Raw genomic sequence first — 20,334 nt, 5'->3', positions numbered from 1 at the left:
GCTCAGCGGAGTCTCTGGAGATTCCGTTCAGCCAGATATCCGAACCTGACCGGGAAAACACTCCTCTGCTGATGCCTGTGGTCTCATTCACTCACTGTGTCGCTCAGCCAACTTCTAAAGCATAAATTGGCTTGGATTAAAAGTAGCCTATAATTAGGACTAGTATTTATAGCTGTCTTTGATTAATAGGGATCTTCACAGCACAGAGCTCCTGTGTGTCACACCGTGTAGAAAGTCGTTCCAATGCATCTTCAACGCCTCTACTCAGTCCTGTGGGAGGAATTTCACCATATGTTTACGATTTCTGCAAATGGTAAAATAAAAGTGAAAAAAGGACGTATTTTAAGAGCCGAAGAGTGGGAACAATTGATTTACTCAGCAGCAGGGTGGTTCTGTGTCCCTGGGAATTAAGAAAAAGAAGGACATGGCACGATTCAAAACGATTTCTTTTTTTGCCTTCTCCACAAAAGTGGCTCAGGTGTAAATAATTAAGCCAGAGTGAGGACTTAATTCCATACAGCTCGGTCAGTTTCAGGGTTCTGGTCTTGTGTACGTAGGCCCACACTGTCACGGCTCCCTGGGACACTTGAGTACAAACACCGCCGGAGTTGTTCTGAGGAGCATCTGTGCTTATCCTGCTACGACGCATGCAAAATGTCTGCAGTGGAAAAAGGACTATTCCAGTAAATATGACTATCAGTAAAAGCATAATGATGTCACGTTGTTGGTGAGGAAGGAGGACAACGTTCAGACGATGCCTGCTAAACAATACAGATGCAATGGTTGGTCAGAGTAAAAAACAAACAAAACATCAAGCCCAACCAGGAGGCTAAAACCCTACACAACGACGTGGCCGCCATGCTAGCAGCTCTATAGAGACGTAGCTAACTGATGTCGACGTGTTGCACGTATACAGGGACAATGCTAACGTGCTACGGTTTACTGTGGATGGTTCTCTGTTAACATGCTAACATTTGATAATACACACCACGCGCTACTTACCTTGTGACCTTTATGTGCTGGAATGCCACTTTTGTTCCATTTGAACGGAGCCAAGATAACTGTGTCCAGTCTTTCACTTAAGCTAAGCCAGTGTCTCCGAGTGGTCCCCAACCACAGGCGACTGGTCTGCAGAGAAAGAAAAACTACTATTTGTTTTGTCTGATGGAGCAATCTGGTCTGATTACTTTTTTTATTTGAAAAAGCATAGGATTACAATGTTATGTCAATAAAGATTTAAGATGTTGAATTTTGTTGGCGGTTTCATGACATAAAAAGTTTGAAAACCTCTGACCTAAGCTTACTGGTTACTGGCTCCAGCTTAATTTGTACCATACTGACACGAGCGGGGTTTCAATTCAAATCTCAGAAGAAAAGTGTATTTCCAAAAATGTCAAACTAGTCCTTGAAAATTATGTTGCACCACCCAAAACCGCATGTCATTGCGTGTTGGCTAGCTAATGGCCGCGCGTCTGTACTGCGCTCATACGTTGTTATGGCAACGTGGCGCCCGCACTGCGGCTCCCCCTCAGGTCAACGCTGTTAGCTCATTTCAGCACTGTTGCCGTTGTTTCTGCAGTTAGCGTTGCTAGCATTATGGCCGCCGCTAACTGCTGGTTAAGCTTCAACTCAAAGTGGTCGTATTAAGAATGCCTCATTTCTCTTTGGAACACAGGGTTATTATTACTCGTGTGGTCTGTCCTTGTCTCTCCAGTTGAGGATCACTTCAATGTTGGTCTCAGAAAGCTCTTTAGCATGAAGGCCAGAGGGTTTCCCCTGGGTCCACGTCTCCTCATCAGCGCCCCAATGATACCATTAAAATCAGTCCATAGAAGAAGAGCAGAATATATTTAGCTTTTAATTGTTCTCTCCAGGAAACACTTCCTTTCCTCGCGCTCTCTTTAGCTCGAAGTCACCCATCACTGGGTCGACTGCTGGGTGTTTTCCCCCTTCTTTTTCCGTTAAGCGTATCACAGACCCGCAACATGAAAGATTCCTCATTAAAATTGGTGTAAAAGTGTCAAGGAAAACTGTCTTTGCTTCCCATCCTCCCTCTGCAACCAACTTACAGAGATCACAGTCTGAACACACATAATTGTGTCCAACAAAATGCACACTTGTTTCTTTTATTCTTTCCCTTCTTTCCCCTACTTCTTTCCTTGCCCTCGACTTTCCTTCTCCACTTCAAGCAAACCGCATTTCCTCATTTGTCTTACTTCTCGTGTCCCTGCAGTCATTAATATCACTACGCCATCCCCCCCTCTTTTTTTTTATTTATTTCAAACTTCTTTCGGCTTCTGCTTCTTTCATCATCTTCTCCTAGTCTCTCTTTTACCCTCTTCTCCGTTCTCCGTTAGTCCTCCTTTTGCATCAGGGATTCACAAATTTTGATAAATCTGACAGCGGGAATCCTTCGTTACATGTCGAATCAAAGTGAGCCTCTTAATTTCCAGGATTTCTTCTTTAAAACCCGGAGGAGATTGACATATCTCATGGGCCATATTAACCGACTGATTGACATGTGATCACATGTGAGGAAAAAAAAGTTGACCCGTCGTCTCATTCCCTTCATTTGCCTTCATAGGAAGGTTTTGAAAAAGAACTTCTGAAGTGAACAATGGTATTTATTCTTCATACGTTCTGATTAAAGCTGCAGTAAAGGATCTGCTCGGGCCACTTAGTGGCAGCAGAAACAAGATGTGAACATTATCACTTTCTTTAAGTTGAAGAAATAGAGTGACATTGGAATCATGTTTTTGTCCAACTGATAAGTAGATATACTGTAATAAACAGTATATCTACTTAAGTGCATAGCCTACATTTAAAAAAGGACTTATTTGCAGTAAGATACAGGTTTTGTCTAGAAAAGAACAATGAATGTTATTAATGAAAAAACACTGGGAAATTCTTGAAGTTTGAATTGTATCACCATCAAAAATCTCAATTAGAACAAACTGAATAACTTGTGTTGTTCTGGTGCACTTCTGTAGGTTCCATCACCTAACATAGTTGTAGTGCCAAATGGGCTTCTACAGATGCATTGATCGATGGACATTTGCAGAAAAACGCCAAAATAGCTTTTTATAAGATAATCGGGATACTTTTGTTGTATTATCAATGGTTGGCATTTTGTCAATAAAAGCCATTCAGAGGAGAACATGCTGGATCACTATTACACCACAGCAAGCAGGGCTTATCACGCCGTCCCTCGTGCTGCGCTGGGACACTCTGACGAAGTCATAGTCCTTCTGATTCCTGCATACAGGCCGAAACTAAAGCTCTGCAAACCTGTGGGGAGTGAATTCAAGAAGTGGAGAAGTGAGGTGCTAGAAGATATTCAGGCGTGCTTGAACTGCACAGACTGGGATGTTTTCAGGACTGCCACTAACAGTCTGGATGAGCCCTGACCTCTGTAGTCATGAAGTCTTTTGAACGGCTAGTCCTGTCCCACCTGAAAACCCTCCTGGACCCCCCTGCAGTTTGCCTTTAGAGCCAACAGGTCTGTAGACTACGCTGTCAACATGGCCCTCCACTACATCCTCCAGCATCTCTCCAGGAACCTACACCAGGATCCTGTTTGTGGACTTCAGCTCTACCTTCAACACCATCATCCCGTCTCTGCTGCAGGACAAACTCTCCCAGCTGCACGTGCCCGACTCCACCTGCAAGTGGATCACAGACTGGGGAAAACATGGAAACATGTCTCAGCCTCTCTGTCCATCAGCACCGGTTCCCCCCAAGGCTGCGTTTTTTCACCTCTGCTCTTCTCCCTGTACCCCAACCGCTGTACTTCCAGTCCGTCAAGCTCTTGAAGTTTGCAAATGAACCCTCCCTCATCTGGTCACGTGGTGCAGCCAGAACAGGAGCTCAACGCTCTAAAGACTGTGGAGATGGTTGTGGATTTCATGAACTGAGTCCCACCTTCCCCCATCACCCTGTGTGACTCCCCCGTCGCAGCTGTGGATTCCTTCCGTTTCCTGGGCTCCATCATCACCCAGGACCTCAAGTGGGAGCTGAACATCAGCTCCATCACCAAGAAGGCTCAGCAGAGGTTGTTCTTCCTGAGGCAGCTGAAGAAATTCAACCTGCCAAAGATGATGATGATGGTGAAAATCTACACGGCCATCATTGAGTCCATCCTCTGCTCCTCCATCACCGTCTGGTACGCTGCAGCCACAGCCAAGGACAAGGGCAGGCTACAGCGTGTCATCCACTCTGCAGAGAGTCCCTGCAGGACTTGTTCGCTTCCAGGTCTCTGAAGCGAGCTAAAAAGATCGTAGCAGACCCCTCTCACCCCGGACAAAACCTCTCACCCTGGACAAAACGTGTATGTGCCCCTTCCATCTGGCAGGAGGCTGAAGTCCATCAGGACTAAGACCTCCGCTACACAGTTTCTTTCCGTCTGCAGTCAGGCTCATCAACAGAGCCCGGTCCCCCATTGACTGACTTTCCCCTTTTCCACCGGTCACTCTTTTCACACCCGCAACACAATTGTGTAGAGTATGGCTATCTGTTCACTGGTGAACTTTATTTTTAACTTTTATTCCTTTTATTTTTAAACTAACCCATAGCCTTATATTTTATTGTTTTTGTCGTAATGTCTCTCTAACTGTCTGCTGTTATTCACCAACCGCCAAGTCCAATTCCTTGCATGTCTGACATATTTTGGTAATAAATGTTTCCTGATTCCTGACCAGGTGCCCTTCAATCTTCCACAAACCCATAAAGACCCTCCAAGGCCACACTTGAATCTAACACCTGCTAACGCCTAGTATACGCGAGTATTATGCACACATGTATCACACTTGTGTGCGTGAGATGAAAGTATTGGATTAAGACCGCTTGAATAAGCTTTGTGTGAGTGTGTGTCAAGTGTCCTCTAACAAACACCAATTAATGAAGTGCCAGCCGAGCATGACTACCAAAAACTACACTGGCAATAAACATTCATACACACACGTACAGTTTAAAGACGTGCGACATGCACCCACCCACACATCTCTCTATACCGTTTAATGTAGGAGCGAGTCACTATCTATTATTACCAGTCTAATTCATCTCCCGTTCTCACAGGGTGGTGCTGTGTGTGTTGGCATGTAGAACCTAACGTTTTAATTGATGTGTTTGTAATGCCTTGTGTTTGTACCCCTGTTAGACACGCACACACACAATTCTCTCCTTGCTGCATGTCCGGAGAGCATATACAGCTATTGGTAAGGAGGAGAGAACTGGGTGTCCAAGGTCAGTGGAGCTCTTGTCTTTTGCTTTAACACACACACTACATAATCCACAATTCTATAGGGAAGGACTGCAGAAAGCGTTGGCTTTGAGTCTGAAAGACTGGGCAAGCAGAGAAAAGTAAGACATTGCAAAGCAGGCTGCAGGTACACAGTAAACAAGGAGTGAGAGATGCTTTATTGAGGGAGGGGAGAGAGACCTGGACCTGCATTTATTAGGCCTGTTGGAAAAAACGCAGACCATCATAGATCACTGACCGGAACTCCCCGGATAGTTGAATTACATAAGACCTGAAACCAAAAGATACTGCGGAAGCGCTCCAACTCTTCAAACCCACACACACGTCGGTGGTTTTCAGTGCCGGACGAATAAGGAGGAAATCAGTTTAGCGCACAAGCTCACAGGGGGAAACTTCTTTGAGTACATTAGGCGTGTAAACAGTCGGGAGGGCCATGTCGCAACATCAGTCCACATGTAGTCCGGCTTCCCTCCAAATGGGCCGAAGATGTGATAACGGCCGGTACGGCCGGGTTACTCAGCGTCTTTTAGATTGATAATGTTCTCGTTCCATCCCTGATGAGCAGAGCGGGATCCAGCGCTAATGTGAAATAAGGGCCTGCGTCTTAGCAGTGGGGACTCCACAGTACAGCTGCTTTATTATTAATAATGGCAACAGAACTGGCTGTAATTATGACGTCCGTAATGGCAATTCCCTAGTGCGGCGTTTTGGTGAAGTCGGCTGGAATTTTCAGTTGTTTGTCGCCATTTTGGAGCCTTTAGTTCGACCGTCGCCATCTTTGTTTTATGCGTTTGTTGTTTTGCCTTAGCTTCCAGAAAAACAGAATAGTTTAACATATTTGGAGTTTTTTTATTTTTTTCTAGAACATTAGCACCGATTAGTGAGCGTTTCCCCCCCAAGCTCTCTGTCTTCGTGCTAAGCTAGGCTAACCGCCCTCTGCCTTCACACTTTACGAAGAAACGAGGCTGATGGCAAATGTTCTGCTCTGGTTCTCAGAAAAAGATTGTGTTTTCGTTTACCCACATTGTGCCACAGAGGAGAGAGGAGTTTGTTTGAACGGATGTGCTCGACCTGCAAGAATGTGAAGTGAAAAGAGCTTTAAAAAAAACATATGCATGCTTCTTCCGATGGGCACGTATCTACGCCTGAAATCACCGCTGTGTACTTGTGTGTGCGGATTTGTCTGTGTGTCTGCGTGTCTGTGTGCATGCTCGAGCGCCTGTGGGCAAAGCGAAGCTGCGGGTCCGAGGGCTTTTGAGGCTCTGTGACTAAGAAAGAACCGCATCGACCGCAAGCTTCAGAAAGCGGCCGGCCCGGGATAAAGCCAGCCAACGGGTAAAATGGAACTGACGGTTGAGGGAGCTGCATTTTATTCAAGCGAGCTCAACCGCTCCTCACCTTTCCAGAGCGTAAACTTTAAAGAACTTGTGGCGCTTTGCCCTTTTGGGTTTGTGTTTCATGTAGAAAAATGCCCCTTGATTTCTGTAAAACGTTTAAATCTTCATCTCCTCCTCGCCGAGTCGACACGGGAAACATGCACACAAAGGGGCAAAGCCACGGGGTCACTGCCAATCGGGTGGTGCTTTGAAGTGGAAATGTGGATGGACACTTGTCAACGGCAGGTTACCACGCACACAAATGTGCACAAACAGACCTAATTACTTACTGTGAGTTGAGTAACAGTATTTAAAACAACCTTTAAGGGCTATGATTTATATACTCATATACATACTGCCCTATAGGAAATTGAGTGTTAGATTTTTAGTGATTTTAATAGATTCATTTCCAATCATACATCCCCTATAAAACACACACTGTTCAGACCATTCTGAGCTTCTATCCTTCGAGAGCTGATTTCTGAGATACTGCATCATTAAACCCCACTTGAATCGGATCTGGATTGGACACTAGTTATTGTTTCCGTTGGTGCTGCTTCCGGGTTACGAATCATTGATAAATGCTGCCAATATTCTGTTTCTCATGGGTAAACATGGCAGTGGATGGAACATTAGAAGCAGCTTTAAAACATAATGCAGTACAATTCCTGGTTGACTGGTTCTTGTGAGTTTGCGCTTGTCATCGAGTTAATTGAGTTAATAGATTTGAATATATGGCTCACCTGCGCCACAGATTTGCCACGACGTCAAAGTGATGTCGTCCTCGCACACCTCATTTGTTGATGAACAAACTGCGAAATGTGCTCCAAGCCCCTTTAGTGAGTTCCTCCCTGTTTCCAGTGTCCCTGGAGACCCTGTCGGTCTCCACACCGAGAGCCAACTGCCTGTGTGTGTGTGTGTGTGTGTGTTTGAGGTTGTGTCCCTGGATCTACACACACACACACACACAAAATGTGTGTTTGCTTGTCAGCGCGCTCTCCGGTGCGTTGTGCGTCTGTGGAGTGAGGTGCTAATGGTGATAAGTTACAGCAGCAGCTGCAGGTGCTGGAGTCAATAAAAGCTCATTAACTCAATGAGGGGGGTCAGTGGTTCCGTACGCCACAATATACGCCCCACTTTGTCTACTTCACAGGGGACCACTCTCTCTCGTTCTCCGTCTCCGTCCATCTGAGGGACGGCGCTGTGTTTTCTGCCGCCCACTCGTGCGCGCGTGAGCTGCAGGATCAATGGGAGCCGGCGGTTCGGTCCCTCTGACTCCCGCAGAGAGGTGCAGGATGGGGACCGGGAGGAAACGGATGAAAGAACGACTCCATTAGCGGGATCAATGGCCGCAGTCATAGTGACAGAATTGGTCATGATAATTTCAGGGGAGATGAGCGGACGCGAGTCGCTGCAGGGAAGGCACAGGGGGGAGTGAATAATGCCAACCGTGGGAAGTGCACCAGCGCCTCTGTGCTGAAGATCGGTGTTGTTTGGCTGTTATTGGGACCCTGCTGCCACTGGTTGGTGTTACCAGTAACACCTGTTTTTCGAGTTAAAAGCACGCGCTTATGTCGCACACGGGCTCATTTAGACGCTCTTCTTTCCATCTCACACAAGAGAACATTGACGATAACAACATGAAGTTTTTCAGAGACCCTTTTTGGGACATTTTTTGATTGAATTAAACAGCCAGGACAGAAATGAGGCACAGCAGCGTAACTTCATCCATGACGTACATCTGGTTCATTTTCTTGTCTATTTTGGGAAAAAAAAAAAATCATGTAGTGGGCCTTTTATTCCTTCACTTTTCGAATTGCTGTCATCACTGATCTTTTTGGATTTGTAAAGTCTAATTTTCATCGATAGGAAATTACTTTTGCTCCGATTTCTGCACAGTAATTTAAATATATGTATGTCGCAGAAGAATCTGTCACAAGAGGGGGACGGTTCTCATCTCACGGATGTTTCTTGCTGACATTCCTTCTATATACCTGCAGAGTGTATCTTGTGTGTTTTGCGCTGGTCTGCTCTGTGCTGCCGTGTGCAGCGCGCTGCTGTCTGTCTCTGCGCTGTTTTCTGCTGACTTGTTTGGTCTGGGGAACTTGTTACTGGTGTCTCATCCGGAGACGTGGGGCCGCGCCTTACGAGGACCTTATTAATTCATCTGAGATTACTCTCTGTCTTGTCAGCGTGCTGGCTGTCTTTCCCCGGTCTGCTAGGATTTTCACCATCACTCGGCCCTTCTGCTCCTTGTTAGCGCGTCAGTCCTCGCGTTCGCCTTGTCTGCTGAAATTCCGTCTCAACTCCGTCCACCTTATTTCCCCCTCTGAACGGCTGCTTTGTTGCTTTACATAACATGGACTAAACAGTTTCTTGCACATCAATCTTTCATTACTGCTACATTGTGAGGTCTCCTTAACAAGCTTTTAGGCTGAATAATGCACCGACCGGGGGTCCTCGCTGTGTGTGTGTGTGTGTGTGTGTGTGTGTGTTATCAGATTCACATTGACGTAGGTCAGATTCATTTCCATCGCCCATCTGCTGCCTGCGTCGCAGCGGACTACTCTGTAGCCCCCGGGGGGGGGGGAGGTTGGAAGGTTAGGTGCTTTGCCCAAGGGCACATAGTGGGACTTCAGGGAAATATCTCAATTTAGAAAACACGCATGAAGCCCTGGGAACTGTTCTATTTGTGTTGGTCAGGCATAAATACGTGAAAGAGTCAGATTAAGGAGTGAAGGTTAATTTGACTCCTCATCAACAGTGGACTCAAACTAGCGCTGTGATCTATATTCTTTTAGTCTGTTAGGAACCAGCGTCTTTTCAAGCATTCACTTATAGGGTGTCGCTGCTCAGGACTAGAAATGTCACAATTGGATGTATTTGGTAAGTGTTCAACTAATCAATGAATCTTCTAAAATGTTCTTGTATAAGGCTGCACATAAGCAGCACGTGCATCGACACGTTCCCACTTCAAACTCCTCCAAGTAGCAAAGCTCACTGGCCCAGCACATCAATATGACTCCTTTAGTTTCACATTGTTACATGCATCGTTTTTAAATGTCCATGTTTGCAGGAAACGCAATGTTTCCACCCTGTTACAATTTTCAAAATAAAACCCTGGGACTAGGATGACTTGTGGTTTGGATAAATATACCTACGTCCGTGGAATAAAATAACAATTTTTGTTACGTTACTGGCATTAGTAAAGTTTGTAAATTGTATAAACAAAAATAAACTGGGTGAAAGTCTTATGGGAGATCTCCGCAATATCTGATGCTGAAGGGAACCGACCAAGAGTTGATATTTGATGAGTTGGTAGAGGGAACGTTTGGATCCATAGGTAAACAACCTCCTGTCGGCAGTGTATGAAATACAGATGTTCTAAGGCTCAGTATTTAACACCTACGGACCCTTGGATTCCTTAAAATCCTGTTTTAAGAGTGTCTCCAAAGCAAGGAGAATTAAATAAAATGGTGCTGAGAAATGTAGACGTAAATAATGGGAACTTTAGTGAATGAATATCAGTTAGTCAAAGCTAAATATTAATAGTCAGTTAGTTGTAACTCACGATCCATTCATTAAACCCTATCGCAAAGTTACTGAAAAAATCCCAATATATCTACATGGGAATGTAATCAAAGCGGGACACTGCCTCACCCCTCATCTCAGTCCAGTGTTGTGGTGTGAAATCCAAATTGAATCTTATGCCGCTGTTAGATTTATGCTTCAAGGGAAACGAGTAACAAACAGGAACAACATACTTTCTTTTATTGTGAAAAGCTACTTTGCATAGGCATCCCATAAAACAAATCTGTGTTGTGACAGACGAGGTTTTCTCTGAGCAGACTAGTCTGGCGCATCGTTTGTGCCGTTCCAGTGCTCTCTGATGGGCAGTTATGTAATGTGTGTTCTTGCACACAGCGCCTCATAATGCTACATGGGCATGAATAAGGCACACATTGTGGCTGCATAATTTCCACAGAAACTGTGGTAATTATTTTAGGATTGCGGCTCCGTTTGCATGGGATTTGAGTAAAATCCGATATGGCCACAGCAGCGGATTATAAACAAGGTAATTATCTCAGGGTGTTGCCAGGAGGAATACAAAGATTCTTTGTGTTCACTTGCCAAATGGACTTCCATTTTGCAATTCCTTTTTTCTTTCATTTTTAACATTTTTTTAAATTTTTTATCAGCGCTTTATTATCAGTGTTCTTATTTATCAGTGTTTTATTTTTTTATTTTTTTCACGTTCCAGTGAGCGATCATGTTTATTTTCCTGCAGTTCCTGCACTCGCACACCCACAGAGCTGGCAAAGTCATCAGATGAGACAAACCATCTGTAATAGGCTGGAGAGAGAGTTCCCTCATTTGCTTTTAATTACCTGGCAGCTGGGCCTAAAGTGACCAAAGACCAGAGGAGCAAATGAGGGTTGTGAACTCCAAACAGGCTAAAGCGCAACGCTGTGGCCCTCAATGCACCACGGCAGTAGGTATATACATTGGGAGGTGGATATATAAATATGCTCATTGTTCCTCCCAACAACATAAAAATGGAGCCATCTGAAGCTTTACTCCTGTGGGTTGGTAGAATCACTGTATTCTACTGTAAATAGGGACTTTCAAATGCATTAAAGAGTGTTTCGTATAGTCTGTTTAAAGAATGTGAATAAGAAATAGACTCTCTTGAGTCCGACAGCCGTTGCCATCTTGTATTTTCCAACTGGTCGTCTTGGTCCTCTGCATTTGCAAGACTCCGGTATACCAGAGTAGGGCTACATACAGACTAACAATACAAATGTTATCAAATAGAAATTCTTGGGATGATCCTGACCTTTTTTTTTTTTTTCTCTAAACGGACCACGTTGAATTTCAAATTGAAAAGCTGCCCTAAATCACACCTTTCTATGTCTGTGTTACTCTAAATGGGATCATCTACTAAATCAATATTGCTGTAATGAATAATTAAACCACTGTAGTAATTGAGAGCCATAAAACATTTTTACTGAGGTAATAAATCAAATGACACAAAATTGTACTTCTTCTTTTAGGAACTAGACCAGTCGCCCCCTGGTGGCCATTAAAAAGAATGCAGCTTTAAGGCCTTTTTTCCTGAACTGGAGGTTGCTGAAAGCAGGTTATATCTGGTTTGTGTCATGAAATGTTATGTCTGGAGGCAGGACACGAGAACCCCCATAACACCCTCCCCTCCATAATGTTGCCTTTATAGCTACGGCCTTACAATGCGCCGCGGAAAGATCGAACTATTTCAATCCAAAATGTTTTGAAGCTCTCGCATCGTCACGATGAGATGCACTTCTGCCAACAAGCAGCTGACGCCGTTATGTCACTGAGGGAGAAAACGTCTTCCAACCACCACTTACACTGGTGCTGATGTTAAAAGCATCCTGCCAAAATGATTAGATCCCCCACCTCCCGTGGTGCAACAGTCACTGAGGTGTGTGTGCGGAGGAACGCGTTCGGCTTGTAAACGCCCGGAGGATCCCCGACCACTTTGCAACACACACACACACACACACACACACACACACACACACACGTTACAGACATTCCTCAACGCCGTCAAAAGGGCTTTTTAATCACCCCGGTGGTACTCTGCAGGGACTGGAACAGCGTGTGTGTTGCCTCCACTTACACACACACCATTTTGTGTGTGTGTGTGTGTGAGAGAGAAACGCAGACCAGTTGGGAAATCACCACAAGAACAATCGTGACCACACATCGCTGCTTTCTTTGTTTTTATCGGAGAGACTGACAGGCGTTCACCGCGGCAGAACGACTTTGTCTCATTTTCCGCGTCTTCCAGCAGAGAGAGATCTCCATCCCTCTCGTTGCTTTATCTACTTTATCTCTCGTCAGTCTGCACTTTCCCCTCCTCCCCCTCACAGCTGCAACTCGCACTAACTTCTGGACCCAAAACAAGATGAGTGGCTGCATTTCTCTGCTCAGGCATTTACTCCACGCCTCCCTCCTCAGCTCCCCTCTTCTCCTCCTGTCTCCCTCTTCTCCTCCCGCCTCCCTCTTCAGCTCCCTTCTTCTCCTCCCGCTTCAGCTCCCCTCTTCTCCTCCTGTCTCCCTCTTCTCCTCCCGCCTCCCGCTTCAGCTCCCCTCTTCTCCTCCCGCCTCCCGCTTCAGCTCCCTTCTTCTCCTCCCGCCTCCCTCTTCAGCTCCCTTCTTCTCCTCCCGCCTCCCGCTTCAGCTTCCCTCTTCTCCTCCCGCTTCAGCTCCCCTCTTCTCCTCCCGTCTCCCTCTTCTCCTCCTGCGTCCCGCTTTAGCTCCCCTCTTCTCCTCCCGCTTTAGCTCCCCTCTTCTCCTCCCGCTTTAGCTCCCCTCTTCTCCTCCCGCTTCAGCTCCCCTCTTCTCCTCCCGCCTCCCGCTTCAGCTCCCTTCTTCTCCTCCCGCTTCAGCTTCCCTCTTCTCCTCCCGCTTCAGCTCCCCTCTTCTCCTCCCGTCTCCCTCTTCTCCTCCTGCGTCCCGCTTTAGCTCCCCTCTTCTCCTCCCGCTTCAGCTCCCCTCTTCTCCTCCTGCCTCCCGCTTCAGCTCCCCTCTTCTCCTCCTGCCTCCCGCTTCAGCTCCCCTCTTCTCCTCCCGTCTCCCTCTTCTCCTCCTGCGTCCCGCTTTAGCTCCCCGCTTCAGCTCCCTTCTTGTCCTCCCGCCTCCCGCTTCAGCTCCCTTCTTGTCCTCCCGCCTCCCGCTTCAGGTCCCCTCTTCTCCTCCCGCCTCCCGTCTCCCTCTTCTCCTCCCGCCTCCCGCTTCAGCTCCCCTCTTCTCCTCCCGCTTCAGCTCCTCTTCTCCTCCCGCTTCAGCTTCCTTCTTGTCCTCCCGCCTCCCGCTTCAGCTCCCTTCTTGTCCTCCCGCCTCCCGCTTCAGCTCCCTTCTTGTCCTCCCGCCTCCCGCTTCAGCTCCCTTCTTGTCCTCCCGCCTCCCGCTTCAGCTCCCTTCTTGTCCTCCCGCCTCCCGCTTCAGCTCCCCTCTTTTCTCCTCCCGCCAACCTTTTCCTTCTCGCTCCCAACTTTCCCCAGAGCCTCCTCAAACTTTTCCTCCAATCTTTTTTTTTATTTTTTCTTGTCCTCTCATAAAATTCTAACTGGCTTTTTTCTCTTTCTGTTGCTCAGATAAGTGCATCAGTCACTCCCACTCGGAGGGTTGCATCCGTTAGATCGTCTGGTGCGAGAGCGGGGTTTTACTCATCACAGTCGCTCTCTGGAGGAGTTCACTTTTACACATGTGCTGTGGCGGTTGGAAATGAGCCTTATACATATTCATCGACACGACTCTGCGTATTTCCAAAAATGCGGATAGACTGATGTGTTCCTATCCCACTTTATTAAGCGTGCCGCTCGGTGTGGGTAAATGTTACACGGCAGCACTGGAGACTCAGCGGGGAAGAAGGACCTAAACCCAAATCCACCTCCCAGGTTTCTGTTGATATAACATTTAACATCGACTCTTATTTTAGGTGGAGGTCTAAATCTTTAAGAAAACTGTAAATTGACTGTTTATGTCGCGTTTGACAAAGAGCAGTTTGAGCTTCAGTACGATGTGTTTAGAAAAACAAACACTTTTATGTCCATTTAAAATACATGGGCCACACCACGAAAACATCAGGCCAGGACTTTGACATTTGAAGAAAAGCTAAGTTTATATTATTGGCTTCCTGAAGCGAACGTTGCTTTCAATGTTTCTTTGGCTATAAAGTATCACATGATGAATGTTGCATGACAGAAATCTGAATTCATCAGCCTGATCTCGTTAAAACACATGAAATGACGGTGGACAATGTCGTGGTGACACAAATGGAACGCTGAAACGGTCTTGTTTTCATGTTCTGTGTAAAACCAAACCTCTGTGTTGACTCATTTAACCGACATAGCAAATTTTAATCTATTTTCACTCAAAGATATTTTCCTTCCTTAACCTCACAATTTGATTTTGTTCCTTAAACCTAAATTCTTTCTGCGATGGCGGCGCACATTTAGTCGCCACCACCACGTAACATACTGTGAAGTCATTTCACAATTACAATGGCTTTACAGTGACACAGTATTTCATTACCAAAACAAGCAGTGACTAAGTCTAAGTCAATGTTTTGAGATGCACATTTATCCAAAAGCTTAGCTGGAGCTCCACATTAAATCCGCCAAATTCATAATCAGCCTTGTTAAGAGCCAAACCGATTTTTGGAGCCACTCTCATGCACGGGTCGGCTTGGTTGGTCATCTGATGCGGCATCTGATGGAGACGCTCCCGTTGCCAAAAATCCACCAGCATCGACTGGTGTTCATTTGAGACTCCCACTGATCCGTCCCAACTTTGTTAGCTGCGGTGACGGTCTGACTGGGATTCAACCCACCTTAATCCCACTCAGTGTTTGTTTGTCATACATAGATTTAGCAGCCAGTCAACGTAATTGGCTATGCACCAGCAACTTAAAGCCAAGGCCAGGCTTATTACTCAGTAAACCCCACCCCAAGTGGGGTTTTATCCAGAGATTTTAAGTAGGATATGCAGTGTGGAGGCTTGGTGTTGTGATAAGTGCATAAATGGAAGCATGCACAAGGGATGGATTGGAATAATTGTCCACGTGAACATTTTTTTGAATGATCAAAAGAAACTACTTTCAGGTGATAATACTGTATCACCTGCAAGAGACACCGTACACCCATCAGCAGCTTGCAGCCCTTCCACCTCAGCCTGTTGGCTGGCGTCCTCACGGATTCGTGTTCTCCGGAACGAGGAGGTGGATTTTCTTGGTGAAGTGAGAGCAGCTCGGAGGAGGAGCGGAGAGTTTGGTAGCTGTTGCAGCACTAATGCAGCGCAGTGCGTGTTAATGGCTTAAGAGACCAGGGGCTCTGCGTTTGGAAATTAAGAAATCTTTACCCTTCAGCGTGAAAGGGGCCAGAAACTGTTGTGACGTCATCGAGAGACAGGCTGTGAAGCTGCTTCATAGAAATTTAATGACTTTGTGGATCCAGACTTACGGGGTATTTTTAATTTTTTTACATAAATGAATTAGTAAACCGGAAAGTAGGCCACTATGGGGATATATGGATGGGTGGACGTCTTCTTTTTATCATTCCATTAGGAATGTGAGGCCTGTTCTAGACTGTTGGTCAGTACGTCGTCAGGATGAACGACTTCCGCCACGACTACAAAGCCACAGCTTTGCGACTCCTAAATGCGCTCGGTGGAGGCATTCGAGGCTCAAAGCGCTGAGAGTGAATAACAGAACGCGCTTTAATGTTGTTGTAGTGTTTTAGTTTTCTTGTTCGAATGGTAGACGGCCTCCTGCCATGGCTGTGAATAACACCTCTTTTACACAAGTAGCACCAAACTGATGCTTAAATCATTGCCGGTTGACCAGAAAAGGGTGTGAAAAAGCCACTGCGGTGAATCTGCTCTGACTAATTAAGTGAACTAAAGCTGTCATTTTGAACGAAGATTCTAGGCGAGCAGCGAGATGTTACACGGCGGGCTGCAGCAACCGCTCACCAGCTGTTATAGCCTTAAATACCACCGAGTTGCGTGTGCTGGTTGAGGAAGCGGGGAATCCCTGTGTTGCCCCTATGGTTACAGCGGGGCAGGTCTGGTGGAGAGCTGAATTGATTTGTCTGAGGAAAATGTTTTCCCCGCAGCACCGAGGAACGACTACAACAACGGCATACAAAGTGGAAGCGGATGTTCTGCTGACATGGCATATAGAGCTTGACCCCATAGCAGGCTGTAACCATAGCGACATTTATTACAAACCAAAGGTGGCAAGCGGCCTGTTCGTAAATTCCTGCTTTGACTTTAGCCTGACATTCTCCGGCATTTTTTTAAATAGCGGCTTCAATATTACAACATCACATTATGATAATCAGCAGAGAGCGCGGCGCTCCTCTGGTGCTGAAATGATCCGAATCAGCACTTCCTGTTTGCCCTGACAGCGGAATGGGTTGTCACGCTGGCTCATTAGCATGTGTAAAGGGTTTAACCGTCCCATGAGGAGAATGATGAGCAGTATTTTACTGCACGGGGAATGTGGCCGCTGTGTTGGGGGGGGCTGTACAGAGGAGGAGCTCCAGCTGTGACCTCAACTGTGTGGCGTACCGATGAATATTCATTCACCAAGTTGCCAGTAGGCGGCCAACACCGCTTCTAATACTTCACTGTTCTGTCCTTTTACCTTTGATAGAGTTTCAAGGTCGTCCTGAGGTGCAGAGAAGGCAAGTTGTCTGCTTGTAGAATGATGAGGAGAAGAGGATTTGAAGGGGGGGTGTAAAAGACAAGGATTTTCTTTCAAATACTTGTCTTTCGTGAGCACCTGCCGTGTGTCGGAGCGTTGGGAGAGGGCCACAGAAAACGGCTACATGCTCCAATTTGACCAATTTATATCAAACTGGGGAGCACACGCAGACACGCTGAGACCTCCCTGCTTTTGAAGCCAATTTAATCAGTGATCACAAGCCTTATCACACTTAAAAGGGCCTGCATAAACTCTGAGACTCGTTTCATTTCATCTCTGCTTTAGAGAGAAAGTTACTTTGCCTACTTGGTATTAAACATCTCACTCTAGCCAAGTATGTGATGCACCAAATGTATGAACATCAGAGCTGGCTCCGAGTGCAACAGCTCCTACAGAGCGGGGCTGGCGGCTTGTTGGTATAAATAAAGCATTGGCCCAAGTGTGACAAAGTAATTCTTCCTGCTGTTTTTGTTGCCAACTACATTTTTGCCGAAAAGAGGAAAAGTAGGGTTTACAACGGATTCGATGTACTGAAGGACTTCATGGCAATGCAGCGTACACTTGGATCAGTTTAGAGCCAGACAAGACTTGGTGGACGTCTCCACATAATATAATAACATTGAACCTTTACATTTTTTGTGCCGTTGCCGTGGTGGCCTGTTACAGCCATTTATGTTATTTAAGCTGTCAGGGTGCCAATATTTCGTAGGATAAAGAAAGAGTTGCATTACAGCATCTATTAAACATCAGTATGATTGAAGAACCTCATTTTCCATGTGCAAAGTATTTCTTATGACCTTGTACAAACTGAAGTAGTTTTACTATACATTACTGTTTAAAGAAAGTCAGCCCAAACAACACAAAGACAAATATCTTCCCTCTAAAGGTTTTCAATGAAACATGTTCAGGGTTACTTCAAGGCCAGAGGAGGGAGTTGAGGGCATATGAATGGAATCAAACATACATTACCGGTGTATGAATATTGAGTAGTGCCAGATATGAGATCTAAATCGCGGGTGATGGGAATAGGACATGGCTCACAGATTTAACCATGCCAGAGCTTCATAATGGCTGAGTAACGAGGCTGCCGCTTCAAAAGCAAAGCAAACGTTTATTTAGCAGAGCGCTAAATCTATATTTAGAATGACTGAACAATTCTCTGACAAATCCGCAGAGGGAGGTGCATAGAAACGTCTGTTTGTCTGTTGATCTCCACCACCTCCATTTCAGTACCACGGACAGCACCACACACACACACACACACACACACAGCATTGTAAGTGGAAACACTCACACACTGCCTCTGTCTTACATCGCCGACATCCTCATAGCTCATTGTTAAGAAGGCTCAATCTTTTGCTTAAACAACTTACTACTCTACGCCTGAAAAAGTCTTAACATTTTTTCCGTGAGTTGACAACAGTAGGGGTAGTAGTTATTGAAATTAGTGGACTCCTCTTGACGTTTGGCTGGAAACCGGCCATCAAACACTTTTTGGGGGTTTTCTCTGCAAATCTGAAAATGTTATTTTCCACACACCTTCTCAAATGTGACGGAATGGAAACGTGGCTCGTGTTTTTACAAACCCTTTCAGAGGGGTTAGCGTCAGCAGAGGAAACCTTGAACAAAATAACCTTTAGGACTTTAGGAAACAACATTTAAACTGTTGATAGAATAAAAAGTGTTCATCATCAGAGGATGAACATGAGTCCTGTGTGGGAGGAACCTTATGCTACTTCACCACACCTTTCTCTTTCCTTTCAGCTTCTTTTTTTCTTCCCTACGTTCCCTCTCTGCAGTGGTGCGCCACACACGGAGGTGTTAATGGAAATGTACTGTACGCCGGTTTGTCAGTCACGCTAGAAAGTCCCCCGACCTCCAATGGTCTAATTATAAGGTGTTGTTGTTCACTTCTGGTCCCAGAGCAACACACAAACCCGCACCTGCATTAATATGCACGGAGGTATGTACCTGCCTCACAAACGCACTCACTAGGTTTAGCTGCTCTACCGGTTTCATCACCTCCACTTGTGTCACATTCGGCCTGTTTGCACTACCGGGATAAAGATGAACACATTTTGGTTTTAAGCGCACGCACACACACACACACACACACACACATATACAAGGATTATGCAACCTCCAGCCGCTAGCCGAGCAGCTCCTCCTTCAACTACACTGGTTATCCAGCATCTTCTCTGCGTAGCTTTAAACTCGTCAGTTAAGATGTCTGCTTTCTGTTTCCTCAAAGACTTTGATACCTTATTATCATGTAATTCCCAGTTTAGCTATTGTGAAAAAAGGGGAAAATAAGTAGCTATGTGAATAATATCATTTTTGTGGCTAGATATTCTCCAGGCTACTCGGCAATACACTTCTCAACATCACTAATTCATGATGATACAGTTGAAGAGGGGGCTCCTCCTCCAAAAATGCACAGTACGAAAGCTTGTACCACATTTTAATTTATACTACAAGCTTTAACAAAAAAAACTCATTTCTTGAGGGATGTTCCATTAAATTACTATTAGATTGAGAATTGATAAAAGAGGTTTTGAGTATTTCTAATTTTATGATCCAGTGTCGTCCCATCACCGCAAGAAAAAGAGTTCGGTGTATAACTCGAACATGTTTTCCACTCGTGCGCGCACACACACTAACACATTGAAGTAAACCGCCTCACTGGGACGCGGTTTCTCTCACGCGATGAGGCCCGTCACCCTTAGTACCATCATTAGCTCTACATGTGTTTTGAAACGAAGGCACATCAGAGGCCAAAGTCTCCATAGTGAAGGTTACCATAGCGTCAGTTAAAAGCGTGTGTGTGTGTGTGTGTGTGTGTGTGGGACCTATGTGCATTATTCAGCAATGGATTGACACCTGAAGAAAAATAGCTGCCTGTCTAATCAATTTGAATGTTTTCCTCTGAGACACTGCTGTGTGTGTGTGTGTGTGTGTGTGTGTGTGTGTGTGTGTGTGTGTGTGTGTGTGTGTGTGTGTGTGTGTGTTGTCCGGTGAGGTGAGCAGCAGGCATCAGCAGCATTTCAGTCCAGTCAGCAGTGATCTTGCCAGCCACTGCACAACCAAACTCATGAATAGATCAGGACACTGTGTGTGTGTGTGTGTATGTACACGTGTGTGGTACTGTGTGTGCTGTTGTCGTACATGCGCGTATCTGGATGCCATCTGCATTCTATTTTCCCAAAGACTGTGCATCGCGGTAACCACGAGCCCAGCTCAAGCATTGGCCGTTTCAACATGAGCGCTGTGCTGTCAGCAGGGCGCTGCTGCTCCACGAGCTGCACGCTGCCTTCAAAGCGGAGCAGACACCGGCTTTTATGGGGGTTTTTCTCTCTCTGCACGCACAGATGTAAACAACGCTGGAGCTGAAGCTGATGCGCAGCCACTGATAGCGTTGGTAGAACTACAAAGAAGGAGAGTTGGACATA

At 45.8% G+C, this 20,334-nt stretch overlaps 1 protein-coding gene across 1 annotated transcript in view; it reads left to right on the top strand.

Annotated features, from left to right (window-relative positions):
- LOC120808978 (neuritin-like protein) overlaps positions 1-20,334 on the top strand; it is a 44,201-nt gene that overhangs the window by 1,546 nt on the left and 22,321 nt on the right. The window lies entirely within an intron of this gene.

Source organism: Gasterosteus aculeatus, chromosome X (genome assembly GCF_964276395.1).
Source record: "Gasterosteus aculeatus chromosome X, fGasAcu3.hap1.1, whole genome shotgun sequence".
NCBI classification, from domain to species: domain Eukaryota; kingdom Metazoa; phylum Chordata; class Actinopteri; order Perciformes; family Gasterosteidae; genus Gasterosteus; species Gasterosteus aculeatus.
This window is presented reverse-complemented; position numbering and strand designations above follow the sequence as displayed.